This window comes from Neophocaena asiaeorientalis, unplaced genomic scaffold (assembly GCF_003031525.2).
Source record: "Neophocaena asiaeorientalis asiaeorientalis breed wild unplaced genomic scaffold, Neophocaena_asiaeorientalis_V1.1 scaffold777, whole genome shotgun sequence".
Lineage (NCBI taxonomy): Eukaryota > Metazoa > Chordata > Mammalia > Artiodactyla > Phocoenidae > Neophocaena > Neophocaena asiaeorientalis.
Window position 1 is genome coordinate 151786 of NW_020174940.1, and position 10259 is coordinate 162044.

Consider the following 10259-nt stretch of genomic DNA (forward strand, 5'->3'; position numbering starts at 1 on the left):
AGACACCATGGATGGGTAGTTCCTCCTAAAAGGATACCTAAGCTCACGATCATCTGTTATGTCCCAGACACTGTGGTGGGTAGTTTCGCTATACTTTATCATGAAATCAATGACAACAACCCCAGGACTTAAGTGTTTTATCTCCATTTTACAGATGTGAAACCGGAGCACCTAAAAGACTAACATGCAAGAAGCATTCTGCCAAGGCAGCAACTGCTCTAGTAGATAAACACATTTAAAAGATCACTTTGAGGGCTTCCCTTGTGGCGAAAAAAGAGTGAGAGATCTAAAAGTAATTTTTTTTGCTGTACGCAGGCCTCTCACTGTTGTGGCCTCTCCCGTTGCGGAGCACAGGCTCCGGACGCACAGGCTCAGCGGCCATGGCTCACGGGCCCAGCCGCTCCGCGGCATGTGGGATCCTCCCGGACCGGGGCACGAACCCGTGTCCCCTGCATCGACAGGCGGACTCTCAACCACTGCGCCACCAGGGAAGCCCTAGACCTCCCACTCTTACCTTCCTCCTCAAGAACCCTCCTTCTGAGGTTAAAATTTCATCTTAATTTTATTATATAGCCTATAAAAGATTTGAAAGAACTGGTTATAATCTGATCTCCTTTAATTCTTGAAACTTTCCTAGAGGGGTTCAAAGGCTTAATGAAATTAGTCTCATTCTGTAGACAGGGAATTAATGCAACAGAGACATTCAAGTGCCTATCCTAAGTTACAGTGATCTCCAGCATGGTGTCAGAGATATAATTAATGAAAAATATTTGCCAAATTGCACTGAAGTGGTCTAAGACCCCTAGTTAATTAAGAACTAGTTAAGCAAGAACTGACTTCTTAACCAATTCCGGGGGAAAAGGAATGACTATTACAATCCCACCCTCTGCCTGCCTTTACCCCAAAATCCCCTGATGGGACAACAGGAAGGTCTTGAATGAAGCCAGTCCAGAGTTAGTCTTGCTAGCCCAGTGGATGCCACCAACAGAGATACTCTGTGTGGATAACACCAATGGCCAGTAGTTACTGATAGGCATGCTTTGTGCTGGATGCCTGGTGCACATGACCTGTAATTCTCACGACCACTCTGTAGGTCAGGTAGTATTACTGCCTTTGCACAAATAAGGAAACTAAGGCCAAAGTGAAGTCAGTAACTTGCTGAGAAGCAGGAATGGCATCCAAGTTGAAGGCTGGCTGACTCTAAGCTACAGGTGCTATTTCCATACACCATGTTGCTTCTCTAGGATCCCTATGAAAGGACAGCCATGTTCTCTCTCTCCCTCTTTCCTCTCTCCTCCTCTCTCTCCACTGACCAACTCCATTATCCCACCAAGTAATCAGAGATCTGTTCCAAGGGCAAAAGCTATCAGACAATTTTTATCTAGGCCTCAAGCAGATAAACAGTAAACATGAATCACAAGGCCAATGTGAAGCTCCAACTGCTTCTAAGACTTGCAAGATGTAGACTTTTTAACACAATCTTGTGGGGAGAGGGAAGGACTACAACATCTTTACCTTATTTGAGCACTTTATTCTTAGTATAAATCTGACATCCTGATTGGACGTTAAGTTGAGAGCTTAATTCACTAATTTTAGTGTTGATTTCTAAATAAACTTCAGAATGCCTACAGTAAAGACAATAATTTTAGATGGATTAACACAAACCTTTTTTAATTTTACCAGAACAAGCTAGACATCTTCTCTAAAATAGTCTTAGTTCAATAAATAAGACTTCTCTCACATTTCAGAAATATTCCCATGTGGATATGTATTTTTTAAATTCTACAATTTTATTGTGGTTTATCAAATGGTTTAAGGATGAAAACTGATAGAGCGCATATATTAAAAAAATGGTAAGACACATACACATGCAGCAATCAGCCCACAGAACAAAGGAATAAACAAATATTTAACCATGTCTCCTGTACTAATAGCCCCTAGAATCAATAAACAAGTCATTAGATTGTACTAATCCTCAGAGTTTATGCATTAAACATATAGAGATTTGGATTTATTTATCATTCATTCCCCAAACAACTTTTTATTGGATGTCTACACTATGACAAAAGTTGTGCTTAATTAGGAGCTAACATCAGATCAACTGGTCAAAATACCTAAACTAGAAGGCCAGGGCCACCACACACTGCATCCGCGGGGTGCTGCTGACACTGTAGCTGTACAGTAGACAGCGGCAGGCAGCAACCATGTATACAGACCCTCAGCTTGTCTAATGTGCTCCGTTTCTAGTGATGGTTTTACCATCTGCCCAGCTGCACAAGCCAGAAGCCTGAGAGGGAGCTTCAAACCCTCCCTCTTCCTCAACCCTAAATTTAATCCAAATCCTACTTTCTAAGTATGTCATGAAGCAGTTTCCGTCAAACTCTACTGATAGAACCTTATTTCAAACCATCATCATCTGTTCCTCAGCTGGACTACTACAACCTCCTCCCATAGTGTGCCTTTTTGGTTTCTGATTTTACTCTTACCTTGTCTGCTCTCGACAGCGCCGTTAAGGTTACTTTTCTGAACTGTAAATCTAATCATGTTACTATTAATCTGCTTACAACCCTCTAACAACTCCCCACATCAAAAAGGCAGAGCAGGCTTCTTAGTATATTCAAGAGCCCTTATGACTGTGCCTTTCCCTATTTTGCCACTCACTTCTCATCATTTTCTCCATTCACCTCATCAGAGACATTATTTGCACCCCAAAGAAGAAGTCTCTGAACACTCACAGATCTTTCCCAGCTCCCTCCAAATAAACATGCTCTCCTCTCTGCCATTCCTCCCTCCTCGGCTGCCCACTGAACATTTCATTCCCTCTTCAAATTAAGTTCACCCCACATTATTTTTTAAAGATGTGATAATGGTATTACTGTTTATTTTTTTTTAAATCGTTATCTTTCAGAACTCTATACTGAAATACTTATGAATGAAATGACGTGCAGAATTTGCTTCAAAACAATGTAAGAGGGAAGGAAATGCACAGGAGTAGAGATGAAATAAATTCAGTTATGTCTTCAACCAAGCTTCCACAGAACTTTGGCTTATAACACTTTCATAGCATTTAGCTCACCCAAGTGTACCCAAAATTTCCCAACATCTTTTCCCTTAGTGCTTCCAAAATGCTTTGTACATCCAGTTATATATCTTTTCACACTAAACTGTAATTATCTGCTTCTGTTTGTCTTCTCTCCAGGACTGTGAACTTTTAAAGTCAGAGACTTTCACTGTTTATCTCTAACGGCTAGCACAGTTCCTAGCTTATCATGGCTTATCAATAAATGTTTGTGACTAAAGATACAAGAAAAAGTAAACATGGGCAAGAGTATAAAAATAATAGTTTATACACAATTCCTTTTTCTCATGTAAACATAAATTTGAAAAAAATAACATTTCTGAGGTAGAAAAACAATGGAAAAGGGTTTGGAGGCTGCCTGAGTAGATTCTGCTATGATGGGTTAAATAAGAAAATGTTTACGCCCCCTCTAAATTATTTCCTAACGTCCTTGAAATTGGGTATGCAGTAATACTGCAAATTTTAGTAAATCACTGGAACTCTATTTGCCTCTTCTGTCTACCAATAAGCACTATTTATCCCAAACTCTACTGCTCTGTAGTATTAACTTTGTACACACACACACATGAAGAAGGGCAATATGAGAGTGGGGACTAGACATTTTGGAATAAAACACACTTGATTTCAAATGTTCACCCTAATGCTAGCTGGATGTGTAACTTTGGACAAGTTACTTAAATAGAGCCTCAGTTCCCCAATCTGTAAAACAGTGGTAACACCAACGTTATAAGGTTGCTATAATTAACAAATTATATAGTAAGTTCTGGCACAAAGATATTATTTATTGAAGGTTTACTATTACCTATTTTTATTGTTACCAACTTGTTACAAATCTCCAGCTAAATAATTCTTGGGATAAAAAAGCTTAAGTTTTAAAATTTTTTAAGAACTGTCCATATTGACTTGATAACAATCAAACCATAAACACAATCCTAAACATTTCTGCCCAAAAAGAGAACTTTATTAAAAACAAACCTCACCAAACAAACTTAATTATCTCTTCTGATGGAAATGCCCACTGACTCAAGGGCCATTAGAAGATGGGTCTGATGAGTCTGACAGCATTTTGCACACGTTAGTACCTGAACTCTTTCTTGAAATATTAATTCAAATGGACTTAAATTACATAAAAGCAGTTGCATACTGCAGAACATGGTGTTTTGAATACAAGCTTATCTTAGTGAAAAGGTCTTTGACCTTAGAATATAAAAACAACTAAATGGAGAGAACACAGCTATGTTATTACCCCACACTCACTGTCATCAAAAAGTTTTATTAAAGTTATGGTCTGCACCAAGTAAAATTTCCAAGTTTACAATAAACATGTTAAAAATGTTGATAAACTCTCACTTAACCCAACTAGTTTAAAGGTTCCAAGATTAAATTATTTGCTATAATTTTTGTTAATGTTTGTCTTCTTTAAAACTGCTTAAAATAACTGAAAGCACATATTTTATTAAAATGTGTATTAGAAATGAAGCACCATAAAGGTTTACATTAGAACAGAGACTCTCTGCCAAGTGATCGGGCTTTGGCAGGAGAAGCCCCATACTCCAGAGGCATACTAGTTGTTTTCTTTGGTGTTACTATCAACAGTAAGCACACATACCCAAGTATGCTGGTTTTCCGTAAGTACACACTATGTTGCCATAACTTGTTAATTTTGCTAAACCTTTAAAAACTCACTTATGGATTTTTGCCTGGCCTTTAAAATTCAGACTTTAATATTCAGGGTAGTAAATTTTACAAATTCACTACCCATTTCTGATAACATGAAAACAGTATAAGGACAGACATATAGATCAATGGAATAGAATTAAGAGTACAGCAAATTCGGGCTTCCCTGGTGGCGCAGCGGTTGAGAGTCTGCCTGCCGACGCAGGGGACACGGGTTCATGCCCCAGTCCGGGAAGATCCCACATGCCGCGGAGCGGCTAGGCCCGTGAGCCATGGCCGCTGATCAGCGTTTTTTAGCAATAAAATATTTTTAATGAAGATACGTACATTTTTTTAAGACCTAAAGCACATGTAACAAACTACACTATAGTGTTAACATAACTGGGAAACCAAAAAAATTCATGTGACTCACTTTAGTACAATATTTGCTTTACTATAGTGGTTTGGAATCAAACCCGCAATATCTCCAAGGTATGCCTGTTTAGATAAACTGGATTTCATCAAAACTTAAAACTTGTACATCAAAGGACGCTATCAAAGAGAAGACAACCAACAGAACAGGAGAAAATATTTGCAAATCACATATAAGGGATTTGCATCTAGAATATATCAAAAATTCTTTCAGCTCAGTAAAAAAAGACAACCCAATTTAAAAATGAGCAAAATGGGCGTCCCTGGTGGCACAGTGGTTAAGAATCCACCTGCCAATGCAGGGGACACGGGTTCGAGCCCTGGTCGGGGAAGATCCCACATGCCGTGGAGCAACTAAGCCTGTGCACCACAACTACTGAGCCTGCGTGCCTGGAGCCTGTGCTCTGCAACAAGAGAAGCCACCGCAGGAGAAGCCCGCACACCGCAACGAAGAGTAGCCCTCGCTCACCGCAACTAGAGAAAGCCCGCGCACAGCAATGAAGACCCAACAAAGCCAAATAAATAAATATATTTTTTTTAAAAAAAGGGCAAAAGATCTGAACAGACATTTCTCCAAAGAATACATACAAACGGCCAATAAGCACGTGAAAAGACACTCAACATCATTAACCATCAGGGAAATGTATATCAAAACCACAAGAGGATACCACACTTCATATCCACTAGGATGGCTATCACCAAAAAGTATTAACAAGTACTGGAGAGGATATGGAGAAAATGGAATCTTCATTCACTGCTAGTGGGAATGTAAAATGGTGCAGCTGCTTTAGAAAACAGTCTGGCAGTTCCTCAAAAGGTTAAACATAGAATTACCATATGACCCAGCAATTCCACTCCCACATATATACTCAGAAGAGATGAAAACATATATCCAACAAAAACTTGTACACAAATGTTGATTGAAGTCCTAACAGCCAAGAAGTGGAAACAACCCAAAAGTTTATTAACTGATGAAAAGACTAAAATGTATACCCATACAATGGAATATTATTCAGTAATAAAAAGGAATGAAGTACTGATACATGCTACAACATAGACGAATGCTGAAAACATTATGCTAGGTGAAAGAAGCCAGACACAAAGGACCACATATTATAGGATATCACTGATATGAAATGTCCAGAGTGGGCAAATACAGAAAGTAGATTAGGGCTTGCTTAGAGTTGGAGAGGATGGAGAGGGATAATATGAGTGATAGTTAAAGGATATGAGGTTTCTCCTTGGGGAGATGAAAAAATTTCTAAAATTGATCGTGAGGAAGATTGCACAAGTTTATGAACACACCAAAAGCCACTGAACTGCACACTTTAAACGGGTGAACAGTATGGTATGTGTATGAAAAGCTATTACCAAAAAAAAAGTTTATTTCAAAACTTAAATTGAATCTAGGATTAGAAAGGAACACCTAACTTCCATTCATCTCCTACCTAACTGTCCTAATTAAAAGACATGAGAGATGTCAACAAGACCTAGAGTGACATTTCCTTGATCATATTAATATCAGAGGCACCCAAAGAATATTTTGATTTTGTTTCCTGCAGCTGTTATAAGGCAGTGCCTGACTCATCATCACCAGATCTTCTCCAACTTTCCCTATTGTACAAACTGATGTTTCACAAAATAGCATCTTGACTATGCAGCTGCAGAGTGAAACTGTAGGAGGGTGAAGACCACTGCAAAGAAATTAGGGATGCCTGGCAGCTGTCTCAGATTCATGCAGAACTAAGAAACAATTTGAGTAACAAGTGGATGATTCAAACACTCCACCTTTCAGAGAGCCAGAAAACTCCTAAGTACCATAAAGCAGTGCCACCATATCTAGCCCGACCAGAACCAAATAACAGCCACAGCTACTGGTAGGGAAGAAATGTGTCATTAATACCTTGGATGAGGCGTGATGTCCACAGACTTTCAGCTATAGCATTCATTTATTCAACAAACATTTCACATCTAATATGCCAAAGGATTTGATGGCGAATATACATAAGTAGCTAAGATGCAATAGACAGTTCCTGTCCTCAAGAAACATACAATCAATTTAGAAGCAATCACAACATCTAGAGAGCAAAGACTAGATGAAGAGGTCATCCTGACCTCAAAGGCAGCTATACTGTGACAAAGAATGTTTGTGCCAATGTACACTACCCATGACACTACTACTTGCTACTTTATCATACGTATTTTACGTACATATATAAAATATACTAAAATACAGTACAAGAGCAGTTTGTGTCTATCTGTATTTACTTTTTCAGAAACATTAAAATCTATACCAATTAGCACAAACCCAGGGCCTGAAAAAAAAGATGACTATAAATAAAATTTTTAATAAAAATTTTGTAAGTCTGAGCTCTAATACAAGAATCTACTACACTATGTCAACCATTACTAACGAAACGTCTGGTTTTTTGGATGACTTTCTTGGAGGGTTGACTTCCTAAAAGAGTAATAAAGGTAAAAGACAGTGTGCAGCTGAAGGTCGAACTAATGCCATGAACTTTACTCCTTAGCTAACAAGTTTAAGACAGAAAGGACAGAAAAGGGAAAGAGAAGTCAAGAACAGAGAGTGCTTTCTCAAGTATTTCACCAGATCCTCCTCCCCTCATAAAGCACAATGAACCCAATTCCTTCCTTTCTCCAGCCTTGCCCCTGGGTTGCCTAGTCGTGGGATAGAAAATCCGGTAGTTACATTTAAAAATAGCATTTTCATTTAAATAGTGCATCTTACATACAAACTTAGGTCTCCCAATCTCAGCTGGCCCCTGCAGTTCATTCAGCAATCTATAAGTTCTTAGCTTCCTGCCCTGGCCCATCCCCATACGACATAGGCTTTTCAACCCTTTGCCACTACCCTTCAACTCCCACCCAACCTCTGCAAGTCCTTCTATATTAGCAGGTGAATTTGCTACACAGAGAAAACAGCTCCCAACATTCAAACACTCCTTTTAAACTTACTGTCCCAGGCCCAGGCTCTCCAATTTTCCTGATCCTTAACTGCCTTCCTGTCTCAGAGAAGGGGACTCTTTTTCTCTAGGACTCACCTACCAGCCTTCCACCACTGCCCTGGACCCTACTCCGTTCCTCTGCTCTGGAACCTGCTCGAACTGTTAGCCCTTCCTATATCTTCAGTCTCTGTTCAACTGTTTGTGTCCTGCACCTGTAAACCTACATATATGCTCAACACACTTCCACCATCCATCCAACCATCAAAAGCTGTACTCTTGCTTCTTCTGTCCCTTCACTGACCAAAATGGCAATTTATACAAACTGCTTCACCTACTCCACCACTTCTACCAACTTCTCAATCCATTACAGCTTATCTCCTCTATCTCTTCTCCACTGGCCCATGCTTTATTGAAACTATTCTAATTAAGATACCAATAACTTTTTATACAATTTTTTAAGGTTACTTTCCATTTATAGTTATTACAAAATACTGGCTATATTCCCCATGTTGTACAATACATCCTTGAGCCTATATTACACCCAATAGTTATAATAATAAAAAATTTAAAAATTAAAAAAAATAAAGTTGCCTTCCCACAAAAATAAAACAAAAAGGATAATTCAAAAAAAAAAGATATCAATGACCTCCTAACTGCCTAACGAAAAAGCCCACTCCCTCCTCAGTAACTAACACTCTTAGAAATTCTGCTTATCTTTGACAGTGTTAAAAACATTCTAAAGATTTTTCTCCTCTTCCTCTTCCTAAAACCTCCTGACTTTCATAGGCTCTTCTCTGCCTACTTCTTAAATGCCCAAAGGATCCATACTTGACACTCTTACTTGACAAGCACTCTCTGGGGACCACCACCCATTTCCACATAGGGTACTACCTATATTCCGTTGTCCCAAATTTCTTCACAAACTCTCTCAAAATCACCAAATTCATATTTTCAACTGCCTACAGAAAACATCCACCAGATTGTCCCCAGCAAGCAACCTAAACTTTTAACAGGTCCTGCAACATTTTCTTTCCACCAAATCTATTCCTCCTCCCAGGTAATGGCATAACCAGGCACCCAATCTCCCACGGCAGAAACCTTAGTGTCCTCCTTGAATTCTTTCTCCCTCAAATCCTTACCCCTATTCTATCTATCACCAAATCGCATTCATTTTACTTCTTAATCTCTCTTAAATCCAGCTCCCCTGCTCTACTTCCATTACTATGAAGGTACTTAGGATCTTCTTTATCTCATGTAGGAACCATTCCAACTTCTCTCATGTAGGAACCATTCCAACTTCTACTACCAGGATTACCTTCCTAAAATAAATTCAAACTTGAAACAGGATATTACATTTTTCCTTGTCAGAGTGGCAAAAATTAAAATGGAAAACAATACCCTACGCTGGTCAGAGTGTAGGGAAAGGGACATTCTCATAAACTTGGTGGAAGGAATTATATTAGGCAAAATACCGAGGCAAATATAACCAGACTTATAAATATGTATACCCTCTGATCCAGCAATATTATTTCTAGAAATTTATTTTAAGTAAATAAACAGAAAGTGCACAAAGATATGAGTACATCCTAAAGTTCCCATTATTCCCAACAGAAGCCAAGACCTTTTTGACATACTATATACCATTTGCCTAGAATGGCTCCCTCCTATCCATGTCCTTCTTCATCCTGCAAAACTAGGAACTCATCCTTGAGTTCAAAGGTCAGCAACTCCATTCTGTCTCCACAGCAATTTAGTCACACCTCTGCATCTCAGTGTAACAACTGCGCCACCGGGGAAACCCTGTGTAATTTTTATTTAGCACATATCCATATTTGTACTATCTACAAAAATGTCTGACACATAGTAGGGGCACAGTAAACACGTGTTGAATGAAGGCATTTTCCTCCTCTTTACACAAAGACCTCTCTGATTTCCAAAATCTTAAGAACTTTTAAAAGGTATTTCCTAGGCTGCCCTGGTGGCGCAGTGGTTGAGGGTCTGCCTGCTGATGCAGGGGACACGAGTTCGTGCCCCGGTCCGGGAGGATCCCACATGCCGCGGAGCGGCTGGGCCCGTGAGCCATGGCCGCTGAGCCTGTGCGTCCGGAGCCTGTGCTCCGCAACGGG

General features: G+C 39.4%; 1 protein-coding gene across 1 annotated transcript in view; it reads right to left on the reverse strand.

Moving 5' to 3' along the window:
* The window catches only part of LOC112411000 (zinc finger X-chromosomal protein-like), a 27874-nt gene that overhangs the window by 13304 nt on the left and 4311 nt on the right, over nt 1-10259 (reverse strand). The window lies entirely within an intron of this gene.